The 23,406-nt window shown below is 36.2% G+C and overlaps 1 protein-coding gene and 4 non-coding genes across 5 annotated transcripts in view; all 5 read left to right on the top strand.

Moving 5' to 3' along the window:
- LOC130014122 (uncharacterized) overlaps window positions 1-23,406 on the top strand; it is a 127,504-nt gene that overhangs the window by 38,966 nt on the left and 65,132 nt on the right. The window lies entirely within an intron of this gene.
- Window positions 3,338-3,409, top strand: Trnap-agg (transfer RNA proline (anticodon AGG)). The gene has a single exon. It is a non-coding gene; the product is annotated as a tRNA-Pro (tRNA).
- On the top strand, window positions 10,566-10,637 carry Trnap-agg (transfer RNA proline (anticodon AGG)). The gene has a single exon. It is a non-coding gene; the product is annotated as a tRNA-Pro (tRNA).
- Trnap-ugg (transfer RNA proline (anticodon UGG)) lies at window positions 12,405-12,476 on the top strand. Its single transcript has one exon. It is a non-coding gene; the product is annotated as a tRNA-Pro (tRNA).
- Window positions 14,607-14,678, top strand: Trnap-agg (transfer RNA proline (anticodon AGG)). Its single transcript has one exon. It is a non-coding gene; the product is annotated as a tRNA-Pro (tRNA).

Here is a 23,406-nt window from a genome sequence, read left to right as displayed (position 1 = left end):
TTAAAGTCCTGCTCCGACTGCGCTAATGAAAACGGACGTACGCCATACAGTGTGGTATGGGGGAGAGTTTGACCAGACAATGGCACTATATCGAATTCCAACTGCCAGGGTATTTTTTTACCTGCACGCCAATGTGTACACGGGACCTTCGTTTTTTTTGTCGTTCAATCCAAACGACTGTACGCTGTGAAAAATAAAACCTCGCGACGAATTACCCATTAAAACAAACCCCTCGGCCTACAGACTTGATTCATCAGCAGCGTTTAACTTTTTCCAAGAAAGTCCTGAGCAATAAAAGAGTACAAAGGTTATACTTACTGATTAAAGTAAAGGTAAAGTTCTGGTAATGATACTATACTTTACACGATCAAAACGCCACACTATGACATCGGTAACACTTGTAACCACACAAAGTGTACAACTGTTATACTTGCGAATCCCTCTATAATACCGGCTATACAAGACCATCTAGAAAAAAGAGCTAAATAAATCCCACAGAACCTGATTTCCAAATCATCTAGCTTTTATATTCTAAATATAGAGCAGTGTAATATGACACTTATACACTGCACCATCTAAATAGATAATAATTGGGCGACAATTTATTATCTTTGAGAAGTTGATGACAGGATTCTCTTCAACAAACTTCCATTATCTTTGGGGTCAAATTCCTAAACATGAAGAAATCAGGCTGATTTCTAGTTGGTCTTAAGAGTGAATACATTCTACAGTAGATATCGCTTGTGTGATATATTTCATAATCTACTGCGATATCTCCTTAGGAGATATCGCTTTACATGAATTTGATTGGTCAGTTGAAAAGGAACTACTTTTTTTGTTTTCAAAGAACAGTTCATTTCTTATTTAAAGTAACTTTTTTTTATTAAAAATGAACTATTGTTATTCAATTGACCTTGATGGAAACACTGGGTCAGTATAAAGGACTTTGCAATGGTTGAATTGCTGTCAAAAAATGATGTATCACTACGCCATAATGTTCAGTAAAAGTTAAATCTACAGCAAAGAATTATATTTATCTATTTGTGCATGTAAGAAGGGATTGGGTGATAAATAAAATCTCCTACTCGTCTTTTTTGATATCAAAAAAGACTGGTAGGAGATTCTCTATATGTACATACTATGTAAATTTGTGTAATTATATCATGATTGAATTTTCAAATTGAATAGCACAACCTTTTAATACATATTTTAATTAACCTAATATAAATATATTTATGAATTAATATATTGATCCATTGATTTATTGATTTATTATTTCATCAATGTGTTAATGTGTCAATGGTTCTGTATTTTGATTCAGAAATTTATTTCTTGTCTTTTCTTTTTTTCTTGTTTTTAAAAATAAATAAATGAAATAAAATAAACATAAAATAATGCTTTAAATTAACTAAGAATGTTTTGTGCTGTTCCATGATTAAAATGTATGTACAGTGTATTATGATTATATATTTATTGAATAAACATATTTACAAGAAGAAAAAAAAATGATTCTCGCTTTGGGTGCGAGAGGGAGTTGGCCTAATATATAGACATTACAGAATACAGGATGCCTGGACTGGAAGATTTAAAATTAACATTACAAGGTGTTTTCTTGTTCTAAGAAAACATTTTATGCCAGAATATTTCTTATGGTTGACAATCAATATTTAGTACTTGCAGCAGCTGGCGTTAAAATCGAACTGCATTATTATTACATGTATTATAAAATGAGGTAGAAAAAAAAACAACAACAACAACAACAAAAACACCCAAAATTCAGCATTTCAGCAAAATCCCAAAGAAATAAAAAAATCAAGGAGATAATCTGAAGACTAAGAGAAATATCTTATAAAGTTAGTTCAGTAGTGATAATTATTAAATTGAAATATTGCAGGTGATATATTATACTAACAGGTGGTTGTTATTAGATAGCCATGTGCGAATTGATAAAAAACGTATTTCTGGCGCAACTAATATCAAACAAACATATTATTTATTTTTCATTCTATTAAACCAAGTTTTTGTTAAGCAAATTTTACAAGATATTATTATGTAGGCTATGCTTTACAGGGGAAGTAATATATATTTTCTAAATATTTGTTATCTATCTATATATATATTTGTGACTGCCGTTTGTCTGTCTGTCTTTCTGTCTGTCTGTTCGAGGTTGGCAGCTACACTAGGTCTGCCCCGACTCTGAAATTTGGGTTATAGGGGTAGCTCGGACCGGGGAGTAACATAGGCCAGGTGGCGTTAGTCTACCACTTCCGGTTTCGGAGTTATGATCCCCGAGCGAAGCCGGTCTGTTCGGGGTTGGCCGCTACACACGGTCTGCCCCGACTCTGAAATTTGGGGTATAGGAATAGCTCGGACCGGGGAGTAACACAGGCCAGGTGGCGTTAGTCTACCACTTCCGGTTTCGGAGTTATGACCCCCGAGCGAAGCCGGTCTGTTCGGGGTTGGCGGCTACACTAGGTCTGCCCCGAGTCTGAAATTTGGGGTACAGGGGTAGCTCCGACCGGGGAGTAACATAGTCCAGGTGGCGTTAGTCTACCCCTTCCGGTTTCGGAGTTATGACCCCCGAGCGAAGTCTGTTCGGGGTTGGCGGCTACATCTGCCCCGAGTCTGAAATTTGGGGTATAGGGGTAGCTCGGACCGGGGAGTAACATAGGCCAGGTGGCGTTAGTCTACCACTTCCGGTTTTGGAGTTATGACCCCCGAGCGAAGCCGGGTATCCTGCTATAATATAATGTTTGGAAGTCTCAGAAACTATAGTCAATTTGCGGAATCCGAAAGGCATTTTATGTGTACATGTCCAACTTCTGATATGATTTTAATCAATTTTCTTCAACAGGTAGCATACTAATTAGGCTAATAAAGTATTTTATATGCTAAACGGTATAGTTATTGCGGCTGTGTTGAAGATACTAGAGTCGATATGTAGCATCTGTGTGGAAATGTATTTGTAAGAACCAGGTTGAACAATATCTCGTGAACTAATGGTTTGACCCCTGACAATTCCGTTCCAATATGTGGAATCATGTGTAAGTTGTTTCCTTCATTGCGTCCCTTCATTTAGCCCTTACTAGTAATACATAGAGGAAGTTATTGACTGAAGAATAAAGGATGATAATATCACCATATAGATTATAAACATTTCATCTACAGCTGTTCAATGCTTCACTCACAATCTAAACATAAAATCCCAGAAGTATTGGAAATTAGACCACTCACAATATTAAAACATAAAATCCAATAAATATTGGAAATTAGAGTTAGAGAAAGATAGAATTATTTTCTATACATATATATATACTTTTCATAAGTATAATTAAGCGGCTTGTTGGTCTAGGGGTATGATTTTCGCTTAGGGTGCGAGAGGTCCCGGGTTCAAATCCCGGACAAGCCCAACTTTTTAAACATTATATGAGCTTTGATTTTCCGCCAGTCAATTAAAAAGCAGTTACCCCACTCTTTTCGCTCACTCCAAATCTAGAAAATAAGTATACTTTAATACCCAGTACTTCTTTATTTAATTTAAGTAATGTGTCTGACAGTGCTGGCATCCTGGAATAAAGTTATTTACGCATCTGATACCCGAAGACCGTAGAAGATCCCTTGGCAGTTGGAATTCGATATAAGAGTAATTTGACTGAAATTTTCAACATATACTGTTTTCAATACCTATTTTTAAAACTGTTATAGCGAGAACTGTCAGCTTTTTATCTAATGTCCCTTCAAGCACTGTATTGTTCCAAGAGATACAGGCATCTGAGTTCGACGGGCCTAGAACCCAGACCGTACTTCTGAAATGTTACATGTCTTCCTACGAATGACCAACACTATCTATTGCCAGCCTATAATGAGAACACCCACTCCATAATCTCCATTTAGTGACGAAACAGTGTCTGGATAAATTGGAAGCAGGAATCATACAATGACCCCCGGATATTAAGAGGTTCCAACGACCATCTACTAATATAGACCTGCAAGCCTAGTTTCCTAAGAATTAGCTCGTGAATAATTGTTAAATATCAAAATCGACGACCAGAATACTTGGCAATCCATCAAACAATTTTTATATCTTTGACCGCGTTAACTTCCAAAGTACTTACAATTGTCCTAAATAAATCTGCCAACCGTTTGTAGGCAATGGCTTCAATCCACTGAACAGAACAACATTCAGAAAATTAAATACTCCATATAGATACCCTTTGTATTACATTATGAATAATGAGTTATCAGACTTTAAGCTGAAACGTATAGTGTTATATTTGGGAGGTTTCCATACGGTTATCAGTTTTCTAGGTTTATTTGCTCACCATAAAGGCAGTTCAAAGGTGAGACAAATTTGAAAGAAAATCTGCCAAGTAAAAACAGTTGGGCACCTTTTGAGTGGAGAAGCCACAGGGACGTCATTTAGCTGCTATGTTATTCTTATTCTTTGGTAGCACTTTCCTATCTACCCGTATTACATTTACAGCACCCAAAATCAACCATTCCCGAGATATTGGAGTTTTATGGTTTCAATGGCGGCCATATTGGATTTATGCTAATTGTTGGCCGTATAACGTTGGCCGTATAGACATTACAGAATACAGGATGCCTTGCCTGGAAAATTTTGAAGGTGTTTTCTCCAAGAAAACATTTTAAGCCACAATATTTCTGATGGCTGATAATAAATTTTTAGTACTTGTAGCAGATGGCGTTAAAATCGAATTGCGTTATTATTATTGTAAAATGAGGTAAAAGATTCTCCGAAGCATTTCAGCAAAATCCCAATGAAATATAAAATCACGGAGATAAGATAGCCATGTGAATTCGGGCCCACAAAGTCCATAAAAACTACGATAATCACAATATTCCTATTTCTTAAAGATTTTTATTTTAAAGGGGTTTTGATAAAAAGCCTATTTCTGGCGCAGCTAATATCAAACAAACATATATTATACTGTATTTATATCTAATAAACAACGTTTAAGTAAAAAGCAAGTAAAAATGGCCTCGAACGAATAATTTTCAACAGATATCGTCATAATTTGTATTGCAATGATGTATGATCCATTAAAATAGTCACCAAACGGTTTCTCTTCGTGGTAATGCGTTTAACATTTCCTAAGCGACATTTTTTTATGTAGGCCTACACAAGTGGCTTGAAATCTCGAGCAGTCGTTGTTTATTTTTAAAATCTCAATCTGATTAAAACACAGATCCTATTTCGTTTTGATTTTTATAGTTAAAAAATTTCGTTTTACTTGTCTTTACTACACTAGAATCTGGAAGAGATGTTATATAACCCGCGTTCTGGATGGTGTGAGGGATTAGCCAATGGAACGGTCTGTTGCTTGGAGTTATTGGCGTGTGATGCACGGAACTGTGGGTAAACCCCTAGAAACTTCAACGCTAATTGATTAATCAACGTCTGACGTCATGGGATCAAAAGCTGCACGTATGACCCCTGACGCGACTTCCCAGTACAACTGGTCAGATCTCCATGTAGTGTAGGCTATCGATAGCATAAAAAAAACGAAACGAAATATAGATCTGTATTTTAGTCACATTGTGAAATGTTTCGCTTTTATTTCAATGTGGACTGGGTATATGTTAAATTATTGTAGCACCTTTCGAGGTCAGATTGATGGGAATTGAGAGAGTTACAGGCCTGTGACGTTTTTATAATCAAGTGATTAAAAAATCGATTATAAAATCTGCTCAAAGAAAGGCCTGGCTGGCGTCAAAAATTGACGTTATCGGTAGTGAAACCATTTCTAGTCCAACCCTAGATGAATGTAGCAGAAATATCATTACTATTCTATTTGACTCCAGCCCTTGATATAAAGCTTTGTTAAAGGAGGCAGGTCGATAAACGAGGCTAAACACGCCCCATTGGAGAATACTACCGGTGTTGACTGGAATAACCAGACGCCAAAGGCTGTCATTCGATTAAATGTTAAGCAGTTTATATACATTCATATTACATTATTATATCGTTGAGACCTATTTATGTCAATTTCTAGGTGCTTAAGAACAGAGATTTAGCTCCTTTAAAATATAGCAGTTGCATACGTTTGCGTTTTCAAGTATCATGGGGGTCACAGTAGCTAAGTGAGTAAGACGCTGATTCGCTAGCCTGGAGGTCGGATGTTCGATCCTGCATTGGCCGAGAGAGTCATCCAGATTTTCCGGCTTGGTTCCGCCCTTGTCAGTGATGCAGAATGGAGGGTCTGGCAAGGACAGCTGTCTAGTCGTTCGGATGGGGCGAAAAACCGAGGTCCAAAGTACACATTGTTATGCACTTAAAAGATCCCTTGACAGTTGGAATTCGATATAAGAGTATTGCCGCTGTCCGGGCAAAATTTCCCTCATAGTACACTGTATGGCGTATGCCCGTCTTCATTACCTCAGTTCGGAGCAGAACAGTAGGACGTTAAACCCTATTTCATTTCATTACATTTCAAGTATCCCTGCCTATGTATTAAGTGTTTGCATAACATGTTATACCATACCGTTTATCTACTGTTATATCGAGTCTATGCTATTATGTACTTGACTGGATTAATCTATCTCTCTAGCACTGAATTTCGTCATTGATCTATTTCGAGAATCAAGGGATTCCTTTTACTAATTATAGTAAACGAATTCCTTCCCTTAGATAAATGATTCACATTATATTAATATTCTGTTAAATATTGAATCAAATAAAATATATTTTATAATTATTTGGAAGTCAAAATTTGAAGTTTTAATGACAAATCGATAATAAATTGATTTTGACTAGCTATAGTAATATTTCTATCTTATTTTGATAGATTTATTTCAGTGGATACATTATTTCGAAAATCATTATTTTTAAAGTTCCTGAAACGCATTAATCACGTCGAATGCCCTGTCACTCATTTTCAATTCCAAAGAATTAGCCCAGGTGAACTTCAAGAAAAGTTCAAGCTTGATTAGGATTTGGGTTAGTAGGCTTCAGGAAATGAAAAAAATGTAACAAACGCTGCCTGGAGAAAGGGTCGTCTGAAAAGGCGACCCACTAAACAATAAAAAAGAATAATTAATATAACTTCAGACCAACTCGTAAATTAATGTAATTTCAAATTGACCATATCATAAACACAAATCATATAATGGGTGGCATCTAACTCAATTACCTGTTTGTTAGAATGATTTTCATAACTCCACACATTCCTCTTGATCTGTCTATTAGTGTAGATTTAGACTTTTTGATTGAAAATATTATTTAAATGGTTGCTTGACATGAGAATATATATACATCTTAGCACACAATTAACAATTAGTAGACGGTATGGTTTCAGACAAATAAAATTACATAGGTAAATACAACTCTCAGCCTAAAAATATTCAGTACGAACAAAACGTGCCAGTCGTTAAATTAGTATTTTGTGCTTTCTGTTGGCACTGAACATCTTCAAGCCTAAAGATATTCAGCACGAACAGAAATTGCCAGTTGTTAAATTAGTATTTTGGTGTTTTTCTTTAATTTAGTTTATAATTTAGTTTAGTTTACACTAAAATACTAATTTAACGATCGAAGATGTTCAGTACGAACAGAAAACGCTATATACATAAATAAATACAAAAATACATTCAGATACATCAAATCATAAGCTGGGTGTCTGATCATTATAGGTGTCTTCAGGTGTTGTAATATAAATAATTAAACATTAGCCATACAGTTTTCTATATACACGTAGAATAATATAATGTTTTGTTTGCATTTCAATAGATTATTAATAATATCAGGTGAAATACAAAAACAGTTATCTATACTAATATTTGTGACTGTCGTTTGTCTGTCTGTCTGTCTGTCTGTTCGGGGTTGGCGGCTACACTAGGTCTGCCCCGAGTCTGAAATTTGGGGTATAGGGGTAGCTCTGAACCGGGAGTAACATAGGCAAGGTGGCGTTAGTCTACCACTTCCGGTTGCGGAGTTATGACCCCCGAGCGAAGCCGGGTATCCTGCTAGTAAAGTATATAATACATAATATGACATAAATTTAAATAGTCTTCCTGGCCATAGTATAATACCGAAGTAACGAGATGAAATCGATGTCAATAGACAATATTAGAGATTGGGGGGGGGGGGTAATCATAAAAGTGATGAAAAATACTCCCAGTTAAAAGAAATCAACCACAACAAATGATAAGCTAGCTGTGGAGATATGTTAAATTAAGTATTTAAGTCTGGTAAGAACTGGTCAATGCAATATAATTTCACGTTCCTTCTTTTATGTTCCGACTTTATAATAGAGAAAAATACTAAATTTTATATTTGAATTTTGGCACAAGTTTTTAATTGTTTTGAAACTTTTAGAACATGGTGAATTTATATACTTTGTTGTCTGTGTACACAGATGAGTGTGCGTGGTTGAGTACCACATTCGCCTATGTAAAATTGTTTGCACTGGTTACACACAAGAACATAAACTAAATTTTTAGTACTATAATTCATATTACTATTAAACATACATTATGTAAGAGCTCAAACTGCCTATTGCAAGTCTTTCTTTAAACCAGAAATGTTATCTAAATTATTAAATAGACATTTAATAACATTACAAGACCATAAGCAACAACTCTCGATGGCATCGGATACTCGAGATTTTAACTAGATTACAACGGATCGCAATTTAAAAATTTAATTTAAAAATGGGAAAGCGAGGATAAGTCTTGAATATACCAGTGAGCTGGCTACCACAATGCACACATCTTGTCAAAACTACAAACAGTGATAACTTGGCTCAGAATGAAGTAATTTGAATGCAATTTTCAATATTTTCATTTGAGCTATGATATTGCATAGGTCTTACATAGCGGATCTTTAATTCTAAACGTATAATTAGTATTAGAAAAGGTGAATTATCATACAATCATATACAAGGTGGGCTAGCTTTGACACTTAGAAGTAAAAAACGTCAACATTACCAGAAACTTAAAATTTAGCCCTAGTAAATCATTTTATAAAGCTAGGTGTTGGCGTTTACTATTAATTAATTCTGTGCTATGAAATTGATTTTTAAGATTATCATTAGAAAGGAGAACATCTATTTTTATCATAGAAAAGTTTTGAAAAAATGTATTATGTCAAGGATTGTGTGTCGAAATAACTGTAATACATGTAGAGATATAACTACAACTAGTTTGAGTAGTTTTAAAAATATCTAAGTCATTTAATAGTTTGTGCAAATCTGCTATTTGTAATACTATAAGATAGGACTTCTTCTTGTTGTGTTTACTTTCTGGTGATCTTAATAAGACTACAGCATAAAATAATTTCACAACTTTATTTCTAAGTTGTACTGGCTTTGCAGGTTCCTCGTTCTCAATGATAATGGCTGGTAGGAATTTTTAGGTGAGCTCTAATCCAGCTCGCCTCTACACCCTAATTTTTACCCCCTAATTTCTGCAGGTCTTCGTTAACCTTGACGTGAATTTCCACGCCATATAAGGAATAAAACTCTTTATTTCCCACAAATAAGATAGGAAACATTACCTATTTTTGGTCTATCAACCATAGGTCAATTAACAGCCAGAATTTGATGACTATTTTGACAATGATTATAATTTGACCAAAATATCACTGTTTTTTACGAATAACTATACCCACGTTCATTAAGTACATAAGATTTGACTTTATAGACAAAATTGAAAAGACAGTTTTATAAAGACCCAAAATTGTCTCAAGGGCCAAAGTGCTACATATTTGGTCAAGGCTAGTTTTTCAAATGAGAAAGACATCGTCTAAATATCTTTTTTTAATTTCTCTTCGATGTAGTTTCTATAGTTAATACCAAATCTATTTTCAGTTATTGTATACCATTTTTATATGCTCATACACGCTATTAAGTGGCTTGTTGTTCCTCGACTATTCGAAGAAAGTAGGGGATGATTAAAATCAGTTAGTCCGTTTGTCTGTCTGTCAGCGTGACTTACTTTCCGGAACATAATAACTTTGCTAGAATGTCCATACTTGGTGTAGTTGTTCATTAGGCGAATGCCTTAATGAGTTTGTCTTTTGCTTAAATAACTTTGGTTTTAATTGAGAGAGAGAGAGAGTGATGAACTTGGTGTATAGGTTCACTACATTATGTTCATACTTTCGGTGATGAACATTTCTAGTAAAGCTACGCAACAGCACCAAGAGGGTATTAAGGTGGTTAATGAGGGTGTGGTATAAGTCTCTCCCCCCGGCTGTGTTGAACATGCTAGAGTTGATATGTAGCATCTGTGAAACTGTGTTTATTGGAAAATATTATACGAATTTATATGCGTTCTCACCTGTATAATAGTATATTAAAACAAATATGGCAATTCCTTTCCAATAGAGTTGTGTTGTTTCCGTCATTGTGTCCTTTCATTAAGCCCTTACTAATAACACATAGACCAAGTTGTTCGCTGAAGTATAAAGAATGATAATTTCACCATATAGATTATACCCATTTCATCAACAGTTATTCAAAGATTCACTCACAATATAAAGACAGAGAATCCAATAAATAGTGGAAATTATATGTATATACTTTTCATTATAACTATCAAGCGGCTTGTTGGTCTAGGGGTATGATTTTCGCTTAGGGTGCGAGAGGTCCCGGGTTCAAATCCCGGACAAGCCCAACTATTTTATCAATGAACTTAAAACTGGGAGCTCTGATTTCCCGCTAGTACATTAACCCCTACTCTTTCCCCATCGTCAACCGGGAAAATAAGTACATTTAATACCCAGTTAATACTTATTTCGTGGACCGTATAATCAAGTTTAAATTTATCTAAAGTAATGTATTTTGTATACACGAGATCACGTTGGCGTCCTGAAATAAAGGGATTTACCAGATGTTGCATGAAGACTAAAGGGAGATAACTTCTTATTTGTCGTTTGGGCTCAGACGAGTTATAAATAGACAATTTTCCCATAATTTTTTTCTCCCCTCTTCCTACATTTTTGGGTTGACCTTTTGGTCTAGAATTGGAGAAAAGGGATCAAATTTGCAATTTCATAGCAGTTTTGGGTAATACTGATGATATTGCAGCGGAGACATAGTGTCTTTCTGCAGAGCAATCATTGTGTCGGAAGTGAGATTATCACCCCAGTCAACTTCAAATCTACCGTAGCAAAAAATCTAAACGGTCAACCCCCTACAAAATTATGATGAGGAGATTGCCAAAACGTTGTCCCCATTGTGCCTACAAAGATTGGAACCAACGGAATGTTGAGCAAAGAGCTACAGCCAGTGATGTTAAAGCCATTTAACATCGAAGTCAATGGGCAAATAATTGCTAGTCTGAGTCCCTGTTTGTCGTTATATTCAATAAGCTGAATCGGATTAAACAACAGGCCTAACGAAAGACCTGCAATAATCAAATTTAGCTCTTGCATAATGCATGTTTAAGTGACATTCTGTTAATTTTATATTTCAGTAGGCTATACGAGAAATTTTTAAGCGACTACAAGGTTTCTGACAATATAAATATTTGAAAATTTGTTTTTACAATAATGCATCAGACTGAAGTGTTAATCCTAAACAAACAATGAGAATTTACGTTTTCAACTTTACTTATTTTCAAAGAGAACGCCTGGATTGTATTATTGCTAGTAAAAATAGTATTTTAGTTTTATTGGGGTTAAACGTTACAGACCACTATTTAGACCACAATGAGATAATATTCAGATGAATGGTTATAGCATTTGCATAACTTGGAGGATCATTGTGTATAATGGCAAAGAGTGATGTGTCATCAGCGAAATGCTCAAGTAATCTACAAAAGAAAGATAGACTTAGTTAGAGAGAGAGAGAGAGAGAGAGAGAGAGAGAGAGATGGGTTTAACGTCCACTCGACACAAACTAGGTCATTTGAGGACTAACATATGGTTCAATTTTATTTCAATAATTTCGCTTGCACGGAGGGGTATTTAGCAGTGGGATGAAACCGGAGGACCCGGAGAAAACCCCCGAGGTTGGACAGGCGATCCCGCATCTTGTCATGTGCAACAGAGGAATCGAAACCACGCCAGTTGACTCAATGACAGACCTTATTATACAACGCACACGCGCTAACCATTCATCCACCCAACCCACCTAATCTACAAAAGAAGCATTAGGCGACAACCTTTATGGCCGATGCGGACGATTTGCTCCTTTTGCCCTTTGATTCGTTTTCTGACAAACTTGTTTTTAAAAATAGTATTTATGGAACATTTCGGCAGTTTGTTGGTATGATTTAAAATTCAGGACTTTTTTGAAATGATAAAATTTTGGGACATAAATTTGTGGAATCGGCCAAAAGTCGATAAAGAATTCTCCTGTAGAATTCACGTCTTAATAATCATCATCCTCGACCTAACAGAAAACAATCTTTATTTTAATTTTATACATAGTTTCAGTGGCTTGTTGGTCTAGGGGTATGATTCTCGCTTTGGGTGCGAGAGGTCCCGGGTTCAAATCCCGGACAAGCCCGCCATTTTCCCTATTCAAGTACTTTGACTTACTTTAAAAGCGATAAAAATCGCAACAAACGGCGTTATTAAAATTAAGGAACAGATAGATAAATATTTTTAAATACCCGGTTTCTATAACCTATATACCAATCTTAACACTGGGTTTAAACATTATACATAGAGTTAACAGGATTTTAATAAGTCAATATTATATATAAACCACTAGAATGGAAACAGCTTGTCAAACAATATTAAAGCCTATAATTTGCGTGGTATTATTAAATATGTCTTCTTGAACGCAGTGTACTGCACGGTTACACGTTAGCTTCACGTGGTGGATTCATTATTTATTTCTATAAAAATAATAAATAAGAGTTGTCTCCCTTCAATTAGCTACTTTCGTTTGGTGTTATTTAAATTTCATTTGAAAAGTTTTCACAATGAATCCGAATTTCTATGAAAATATATGTTATTTTTTACGTACGATAATTCAAAATCTGGGCCGTCATTTTTTTCTAACATCAATACCAATATAATACCAGCACCGTACCTGTTGACTTATATAGCCTACTGGGGCGTATAGGGTACGTGTATTTTACTATCTAGGGCGACCTTCTAAGTTCAAAATCAACCCTTGTGCAGCAATTTATTTTTGTGTGTGTTAATTTAGTTACACAATAACATTTACAAGAAATTGGGTGTAATTAATTAGATAGAACGGCTGGGAACGGGGCGTGTTTTCTACTAGCATACCAATTCTTGAGTGTAAATGAGCCTGGCCCTCCACCCTACCCCACCATGATGCAGTGCAGTTCTGTTGGGCTTGGGTAATGGGATCATTCTGATTTCTGATCCTTGTACGATTATAGTTTAATAGCCAGCCTTTCAATGTGCTTGACATTGAGACCATTAGTCGTTAGTTTTTGTGTATTTTATAACAAAGTGCTCAACTATAAATGTATAAATGATACCCCTTATTTGATATTTGTTGACGACATCAACATTTGGCGCCAGGGAGGAAATGATGATAATTTCGCCGTGTGTAAGGCCCATTTCATCAAAGCCCCGTTCAATCTGCCTGAAATTTGAGTGTTATGTTTAACACTACCATGGATATGTCAAAACAAGTTGCAGCAGTATCAAAGGCATGTAACTTCCAGCTGTTCAACATTGGTCGTTCGGACTTCCAGTTTCTTCTCTTCGCTCAATACAAAAGATACAAAACACTGCTGCACGTCTGATCACCAGAACAAGACTACGCGACCACATTACACCTATGCTCAAATCCCCCCACTGGCTCCCCATAAACAGACGTATTCAATATAAGATAATCCTCCTCACTTACAAGTGCATCCATGGTTTAGCTCCTAACTACCTGAGTGATCTTATACAAATCAAAAGTGGAGAAAGAACAACTCGATCAACATCAAAACACGACCTTGTTATTCCAAAAACTTTGAAAGTGTTATGTGGTGATAGGGAATTTTCAGTGGCAGCACCCATCTAATGGAATAAACTCCCAGTAACATTAAAGGAAGCCAGGACATTAAAGTCCTTTAAATCATCCTTCAAGACTCACTTATTTAACTGTGAATACCAAACGTGACAGTGCAGCTCAGCGCCATCGAGTAGAACAGTTCTAGATGAGAGACGCTATACAAATTATTATCATGTTCGGGTAGATTTTACTGTTGAAGTATTATGAAAATGGTTTGTAGACTCAAGATTCGCATTATTAAATCATATGATCCAGTAAGTTTTAGGAAGAATACAATTATAATATTCATTTTGGGGGTTGGATGGCTGAATGGTTAGCACGTGCGCGCTGTATCATAAAGTCTGTCATTGAGTCAACTAGCGTGGTTTCGAATCCCCGGGTGTACGTGTCAAGGAGTAGGGTGGCCTGTCCAACCTCGTGGGTTTTCTCCGGGACCTCCGGTTTCCTCCCACTGCTAAAGACCCCTACGCGCAAGCGAATTATGTAAATAAAATTGAACCATATGTTAGTCCCGAAATGACCTAGTTTGTGTCGAGTGGACGTTAAACCCCATTTTTTTCTCTCTCTCTCTCTCTCTCTCTCTCTCTCTCTCTCTCTCTCTCATATTCATGTGTATGTATATATACATTTCATAAGTAGGTTATTTCAAGCGGCTTGTTGGTCTAGGGGTATGATTTTCGCTTAGGGTGCGAGAGGTCCCGGGTTCAAATCCCGGACAAGCCCAATTGTTTTAACAGGAGTTCTGATTTTCCTTTAAGTAATTAATACGTACTATTATTTTTTTTTCACCTTGAACATGGAAAATAAGTAAATTTATTACCCAGTCTTAATTTCATTGAAGTAATGTGTGTGACCGTACTGGCGTCCTGAAATAAAGCTATTTACCAGATGTTGCCTGAAGACTAAAGGGAGATAACTTCTTATCCGTCGATTGTCTTCGTGTTAGCAGGCGTTTATTTAAACTCTAAAATCAAAAATCTCGATTCCGTAAATATCGCAGGCTAGCGATGACATCGAGAGTTGGTTATGATCTGGATAAGTTAATTAATGTTTTATTAAACATGCATTATGCAAGAGCTAAATCTGCCTATTGCAGGTCTTTCTTTAGGCCTGAAATGTTTCTAAAGTATTAATTAGACATTAATCAACTGATCCAGGCCTTAATCAACTCTCGATGGCATCAGATTTCTCCGATATTAAATAGATTAGAATGGTTCAACGATACTTTGATTTAATCAAATATGGAGGACCAAGACTTAGCTTCGATCAACCAGTACGGTGGTTGAAATTATTGCACACGTCTGTCAAACCTTCAAAGGCTAATATCTTTGCTTGCAATAGAGTAATTTGAATGAAATTTTCAAATTATTCATTTTATATCATCTACTTTCGAACTATTATAGCAAGAATGGCTAGTTCTTTATCTAAATCTTACATAATGTATCTTTTATAATTTAGATAACATTCAGGCCTAAAGAAAGACTTGTAATAAGCAGATTTCGCTCTTACATAATGTATGTTTAATGGACACCATTAAAAGGTCTGCGCACAATAACAATTTTGTGTAGGTAATTTTCTATCATTGGTCTGTAGCCGACATACTATCATCAAACAAACCATCCCGGTTGATAAATTTCATTTCCAAAATGTACGCTTGAATAGAATAGGAGAATGTGTTTTTGAAATTTTTAATGGGGGTCAGTGTGTTTACTTTTGTAGGTTGTAACCCAGTCATTAAGTAGGTTATAGGTCATAATCCTGTAATTATGTAGATTATTGTGTCTCAGGGGCGGATCCAGAAAGTTTTGGAGGAGGGGGTTTGCCCGGTACCCGAGACAATGTATCTTTGGGGAAGGTGGGTCCGGGGGGGGGGGGGGGTGTCCGCACTGGCCTTAAAAATTTTAAAGAAATAGATGGTCTCTATCGTCATTTTGGCGTATATACATACATATACCATGGATCCAGGATTTTCAGAAGGGGGGGGGGGGTGCTGTCCCCACTTGGGAGTCCGAAGCCCGGCCCTCTGTGGGCGGACTGACGGGCAATCAACCAAGTCACCAACCGATTCGTTTCGGAGTAAATTACGACGGGGATCACTACCATTTTTAAGTATTTTGTTCACCTTTCCCGCAAATTGTTCGCCACCGCAAAAAATAGAAATAAGCTTTTGTGATACATTTTTTTGCAAATTTAATTAGAGAAATAAATTTTTTGACTTATATTCGTTTTCATCATATCAATAGCCATCATTTGTACCATGTGGTACTGTATATAAGTGTATATTTATATTTATTGTATATTTGGTATTGTCGTATTGTCTCTTTAACATATTTGTTGTATTGTCTCTTTAAGGTTTCATTTTCCAACAGGTCACCGAAAATGGCTACAAAATGTTCAATTTCAGAGCATGTTTCCACTGTTCATTTTTGGACACATCCACTGATTTCTACAATAAAGAAATGTGGAAGCCAAAATTTTAACGACAACGAAGCCTTGCGTCGAAGTGGGCGACGTTGAACAGTGTAGCATGGTAGCAACGGCTCTCGAGCGCCGTCAGCTATACCTTCAGGGCCGGATTTAGAATAAGAGAGGCCCTAGGCAATCCCCCTGAACAGGGCCCGCGACATGGACCTTGGGGCCCTGGGACAAGCAACTCGGTGAGGGGGTGGGTCGGGGGCAATCATGCGGTTGGTGGTTCGAATCTCACTTTTAGGTGAATTTTTCATTTTTGTTTGGATTATTTTATTTAAAATAATGTCTATTTGAGAGTAATGGATATGTGTTGTTAAGATCATTTCATTGAGCACGTCGATACCCCAATGGAAGCCCGTGGACAACTGCGGAAGCCAATTCCCGTCGGCGCCAGATGAATCATGAACGATTACAGGTATTTTAAAGTATTTTTTCGAGACATATTTTATAAAACAGATACTAATGTATTTTAGGGCTGGTAGTAAACACCATATGAATGAAAAGAAAAAAAAAATGTGAGTTGTTTTATCTACTACGGTTAATTATCTCTAAAATAGGGAAATTACAGGTTAATTTTATGGGTTATTGTTTTTGTCAAGTCGATTCCGATCATTTTTATTTTTTGTATCAAATGTTGGGAGGTGCTTGTTCACGTGAGCATAAATTTTTGAAACTTACCCATAAAAAAGTAGCTATAGGGCGTCAAACGTTGGGTGACGAAAAATGGGAATTTAGATAGGCTTTGATATCCAGTCCGTATACAGATCTCGTTCGCCAGAATCATCTGAAATTAATTTTATGGTAACGGCACTAGTTTATCTACAAACTGTGCGAGTTTGGTCTTTTTGCTACGCATAGTAAGACGGATGTGAGGACTTGCCAAAGTAGGCATTTGAGAAAAGACGGATTTTGGCAATTTCACCATATGAAAAATGTTTTTTTCAATTTTCTCAGTTAGGAATTGAAAGATTTATCTGATATTGCATATTTGTGTGTTTTGGGACTATCCCAACTTATAAACCAAATTTGGTCAAAATCTGTGATTGAAGCCTTAGCACCTTCTGCATAGTTTTCTCGCGGACAAGCTCTTAAGGGTTCTTTTAAAACGAAATACTTAATTGGTTTAAACGAAATACTTAATTGGTTTAAACGAAATACTTAATTGGTTGACCCCAATATTGAGGTATTTTGACTAGACTTAATAATTAGGGCTGAGCTTCGAGTTAAAGGGCCAATCTGGACTATATTTTTGAGAATAAATCTACTTAAAGTTTGTGTTAAAAGCCCTTAAAATCTTCTACCTTAGGGTCGAGCAACAAACTCAATATACGTGATACGTTGTCGAACAACTTAAATCCGCCAGTCTTTATCTGGAAATGGAAACCGATGTCCTAAGCTGTATTATACGGAGTCTAGATAAAACCAGACTTTTATTTTATAAAATTAACGTGTAGGTGAAAACATTTACCTTTCGTTATCAAGTACAACACGTGGGCCATGCACTGTATAGCCCTCTGAAAAAACGGCAATAGATTATCAGGTCACTCAACCAAAAAATTGTCCCGAAATTTTAAAACGGTTTCGTGTCCGGATAAGCAGTTTTGACCTTCACGCCTAAACGACTCGATATTTTGAGCTGAAATTTTGAGACAAGGTAAATACACCATTCCTCTATATTTTGGCGCTTAAACATGCATTATGCGTGAGATAAATCTGCCTATTGCAAGTCTTTATTTACACTTCAGATGTTATAGAAATTACTTCACAAGCTCAAAATCAACTCTGTAGACCCTCGGATGGCTTGGATACAGCTTGGATCTAAACAGTCGTCCATTTAAAATTAAATCAAGAAATGGCGGACCAAGCCAACGTTGACCGCTAGTCACTGATATCACTACCGGAGACTGGTGACGAAAGGCCTGCCAAGCGAGGCTACCATAGCCATTGAGCATGTTACTTGATAACCGAGAATATGTGTGGGGAGTTATCGTCTGTCAATAAAACGATCGGCAATTCTCGTAGACGGTGGGGACACAGTTGATGCCTATTTCTAGTCCAAACTTCCAACAGTTACAACTCCGTTCTGAATAAAGTAATTTGACTGAAATTTTCAATACTTTCCTTTTTTATCATCTATTTTTGAATTATTATAGCAAGAATGAACAACTCTTTATTAAACTCGTAACTAATGTATCTTTAAATTTCATACGTGCACGGACTTTTATGCCCGAGGCACTGTTAAGATCGGGATGGTCCCTTTAAGCTTAGCTGGTCAAAATATGGGTGACCAAATTTTGAAATTGCTTCCCACATTAAAATCTACATCTAAAAAAACAAAACTGAACCGTGAATGTGTTATATACTAAGATTTATCACCCTAGCTTCGCTGTCGTTTTAATGACCTGTTGATGACAAAAGCTTTTCTTGAGGTCTACGTTCAAGGCTATATGAAAATATTAAGAGAATTATTGTCAACACTAGACCACGACCAATGTGTGTGCTTTTCTTAAATAACTGCACGCACTGGTGATTCGCATTTTCTTTAACATAATAAACACCTTTTATACGACTATCTATTGATGTTAAACATTTCTATAAAGGGCGAATCCAATTTATTAACAAGCATGTTCATAGATAAGGTAGTAAACTCAGTTGATTTATATCAAATTGGGTTGAACTCGTGTGTCATATAGTGATCGTTTAAAATCAGTTTAAACTAGGGCGGATCCAGAGCACTTTTATGAAAAAAGTGTCACGGTCGTGTGCTTTATCCTTTATCATCAGGCGATGGAATATAGGATGGGCATTCACAGTGCGATATAATGATACGGACACATGTTATATAACAATTTATGCTTCGCATCAATGAGATTGAATCACAATGTGATCTTATTAATTCGTAATAAAATTGACGTCAAACGGGGCGTTGGATTTCGGTCTTTAAAAAGCTCAGTGTGCATGTATGCCTACGTAATTTGGAGAGGATGATGGCATCATACATAGTCAGCTGTCAAATTTCCTGGCAAACCCCCTCCTGCAGAAATTCCTGGATCCGTCCCTGTTAACTTTTCGTTTTCGGCTTAAACTGTCGATAGTGGATATGGAATTTTAAATGTAAAACTGGTCCTGATCCACAAAGCAAATTAACACATCCCACTTATATCGACATTTTTTTACCAACATTTAACGGTGATAATTAATGGCTATATCCAACTGTTATATTTCTTGTTTAGTTATTTAAAATATATATATATATACATGAATATTATAATTGTAATCTTTCTAAAACTTATTGGATCATATGATTTAATAATGCGAATCTTGAGTCTACAAACCATTTTCATAATACTTAAACAGTAAAATCTACCCGAACATGATAATAATTTGTATAGCGTCTCTCATCTAGAACTGTTCTACTCGATGGAGCTGGGCTTCACTGTCACGTTTGGTATTCACCGTTAAATAGAGAGAAAGAGAGAGAGAGAGAGAGAGAGGGGGTAACGTCCACTCGACACAAACTACGTCATTTCGGGACTAATATATGCTTCAATTTTATTTCAATAATTTGGTTTCGCGTAGGGGTTTATAGCAGTGGGGGGGGGGGGGGCGGAGGAACCTAGAGAAAACCCACGAGGTTGGACAAACGACCCTACTCATTGTCATGTACAACCGGGGAATCGAAACCACACCAGTTGACTCAATGCCAGACCTTATGATACAATGCACACGCGCTAACCATTCGGCCATCCAACTCCCCTAGTTATTTTATAAATTACATTGTGGACAATTATTACGGATTATCTCGATAATATCTCCATATGCAATTTCCTGTTTGCTTCACTTAATCCTTTGATTGCCTCATTTTTTTTAAAGACCCACGAATGCACGAACTATTTTTTTTTTATCTTGAATGCGGAAGGATCTTGTTTATTACTTAACGTGCCTAATTTGTTGTTTTTATTTATTTATTTAAAGGTTAAACTGAGGTCGACTTGTTTACTAAATTCAGTCTAATTTTTGACTGGCTGTGTCGACAGTGGAACAAAATATCGGTAAGGTCTGATTTTATTTATAGAATAATCTTAATTCATGTTATAAAACAACACTTCCTCTTTTTTTCCATTTGTTATAAATAGTGTGTAATAACTTATTTAATTTATATGTTTTTCACCATTATTTTATAGTATGTACATAGCAGATCTCTTTATTATATGTTTTATATTCCTTGTATGAGAATGAGGAGAGGGGTGATATAGGCTATGCCTGTTCCCTGATCCCTTTTCATAAATTTTGAAATAAAATATTGTTTACAAAAAAAAAAAAAAAAAAAAAAATGGTTCTACAGACGTAAATTTTGACTTGTTATATGGATTGGGTGTGGTTACTTGCGCATTGGTTACATATCAAGTTTATAACTAACGATTGATAGACCCTAACGTTGTCTTCTTCTCAATCGCCTGTGTAACTATCATCCAGGTTAACCCCCCCCCCCACACACACACACACACCTCTCAGCTATTTATTGTTGCATAAACTTTGAATTTTCTGTTCTATTTTATGTTTTCTTTAAATGGCATTTAGTAATTGGAACATAATCGAATAACACACTATTTATGGATTTATTTGTGTTATATGCTTGATAACGACTTGTGAAACCTTGTTGAAACGTTACAGTGAAATAAACCATAGTAATTGTTATCCATATATCGTTATAACAGAGTATTATATTAAATATACTAAACGTCAATTATCTTACAGGCAAACGCCTCAAGTTTACTTAAAGGGGTACGTGACAAGGAGTAGGGTTGCCTGTCCAACCTCGTGGGTTTTCTCCGGGTCCTCCGGTTTCCTCCCATTGATAAAGACTCCTACGCGCAAGCGAATTATTGAAATAAAATCAAACCATATGTTAGTCCCAAAATGACATAGTTTGTGTCGCGTGGACGTTAAACCCCATTTCTCTCTCTCTCTACTTAAAGGGTATTGTGTAAGATTTAGATAAAGGGCTGGTCGTTCTTGCTATATAATGCAAAATGAATATATTGAAAATTTCAGTCAAATTACTTTATTTTGGGCGAGGTTATCAATGGTTGTAGTTTTGACAAGACGTGTGCATTGATCGTAACCACCGTACTGGTCATTCAAGTCTTAGTCTTGCTTCTCCATTCTTAAATTAAATCATTAAAGGGCCGAACAGTTCTAATCTACTGCCAGTATTTAAATGCCAATCAACCAACTAACATTAATGGTGAAGAATTATGATGATATATCCATCTCGACACTAAAGCATTCAAACTATGACACTTTCATTTGATTACGTCATTGTGATTTCAGGTGACGTAATCACATCTCGATGGGGTTTGACGTCCTACTCCTACTGTTCTAAAATGAAATGAAATGAAATGGGGTTTAAAGTCCTCTGTACTGCTCCTATACTGGGCTAATGATAACGGGCATACGCCATACAATGTGCTATGAGGGGAATTTTTCCCGGGCAGCGGCACTATGTCCTTCTCTTATTTTGAATTCCTTTACATGCACGCCAATGTGTACACGGGACCTCGGTTTTTCGTCCCATCCGAACGACTATACGTTGTCCCTTGCTAGGACCTCCGTCGTGCATCACTGACAAAAGGGAACCACACCGTAAAATCCAGATGAACTCTCTCGGTCATCACCGTCCGGGTTAGCCAGCCAACATCTTACTCACTGAGTCACCGCGGCTCCCCCACCCCGACGAGCCCTGACACCATAAAAAGATGTGAAGAGCGACACCCCACACTATTATATCGTGGAAGCAGATGTTAACATCATCGAAGAAGAAGACCGCGCTAATTTTGGAAAATGTGTGGACGCGAAATTATAAGCTCCACTTAATCATACATTGACCAATCAGATTAAAATACAGGGCCCTGTTTCTCGAAATCTTAACTAAAGATAAAATCCAAATTTTAATACACACTTCAATTTTGATTGGCTAAGCACTAAAATCAATCTAATATTATCCAATCAAATTACTAAAATTTGGATTTTATCTTAGTTAAAATTTCGTGAAACAGGCCCAAGATCTGTATTTCGTTTCGTTTTTTTTTTTTAATATTTTCGATGGCCTCTAATACATGAAAATCTGACCAGTTGTAGTGGAAGGTCGTATCAGGGGTCATACGAGCGGCTTTTAACACTATGACGTCAGACATTTGATTAATCAATCAGCGTTGATGTTTCTAGTGGGTTAGCAACAGTTCCGTGCACCTCACACCAAAAACTCGCCATAACAGACCGTTTCATTGGCTAATTCCCCACATCATCCAGAACGCGGGTTATATAACAACTTTTCCGGATCCTAGTGTAGTAAAGACAGGTAAAACGAAATTTTAAACTATAAAAAACGAAACGAAATAGGATCTGTGTTTTAATCAGATTGTACATTGACATGCGTCCACGAGCATGGATAGTGTTTCAGATCGTCTTCTGGAGGATTTTTGACTCATCAACGCCCACGGTCTTAGCATGGATGCTATTATAGAAAAACAAACATTTCTTTGTCTACTTCAGCCATTTATTTCACGAAGCTGTTTTGTATACTACGTCATATTCCTGGCATAGCTATCATTTCTGGTTGGTGCTTTAAACATAAATAATGCTAGAGGTAAATCTGCCGATTTCCAGGTCTCTCTGTATCCTTGAAATGTTATATAAATTATTAATTAGACATTAATTAACTTACCCAAACCATAATCAACCCTCGATTTGCTGTTCCACGTCCGTTTATGAGTAAACGCAAAAATGGATAATCGAGACTTTGTTAATTATCGTGACAGCGGTAACAATGACAATCAAGTCTACAGATATTTTAAAATAAGGTTTTCTCGGCTTAAATTGAAACAGCTTGACTGCAATTTTCAGCATAATATTCCATTTACATCATCTAGTTTTTAACTATTATAGGTGAGAACTGTCAGCTCTTTATTTAATCTTA

Source organism: Patella vulgata, chromosome 8 (genome assembly GCF_932274485.2).
Source record: "Patella vulgata chromosome 8, xgPatVulg1.2, whole genome shotgun sequence".
In the NCBI taxonomy this organism is placed as follows: domain Eukaryota; kingdom Metazoa; phylum Mollusca; class Gastropoda; family Patellidae; genus Patella; species Patella vulgata.
Note: the sequence above shows the minus strand (reverse complement) of the source record. Positions and strands in the feature narration are given on the sequence as shown.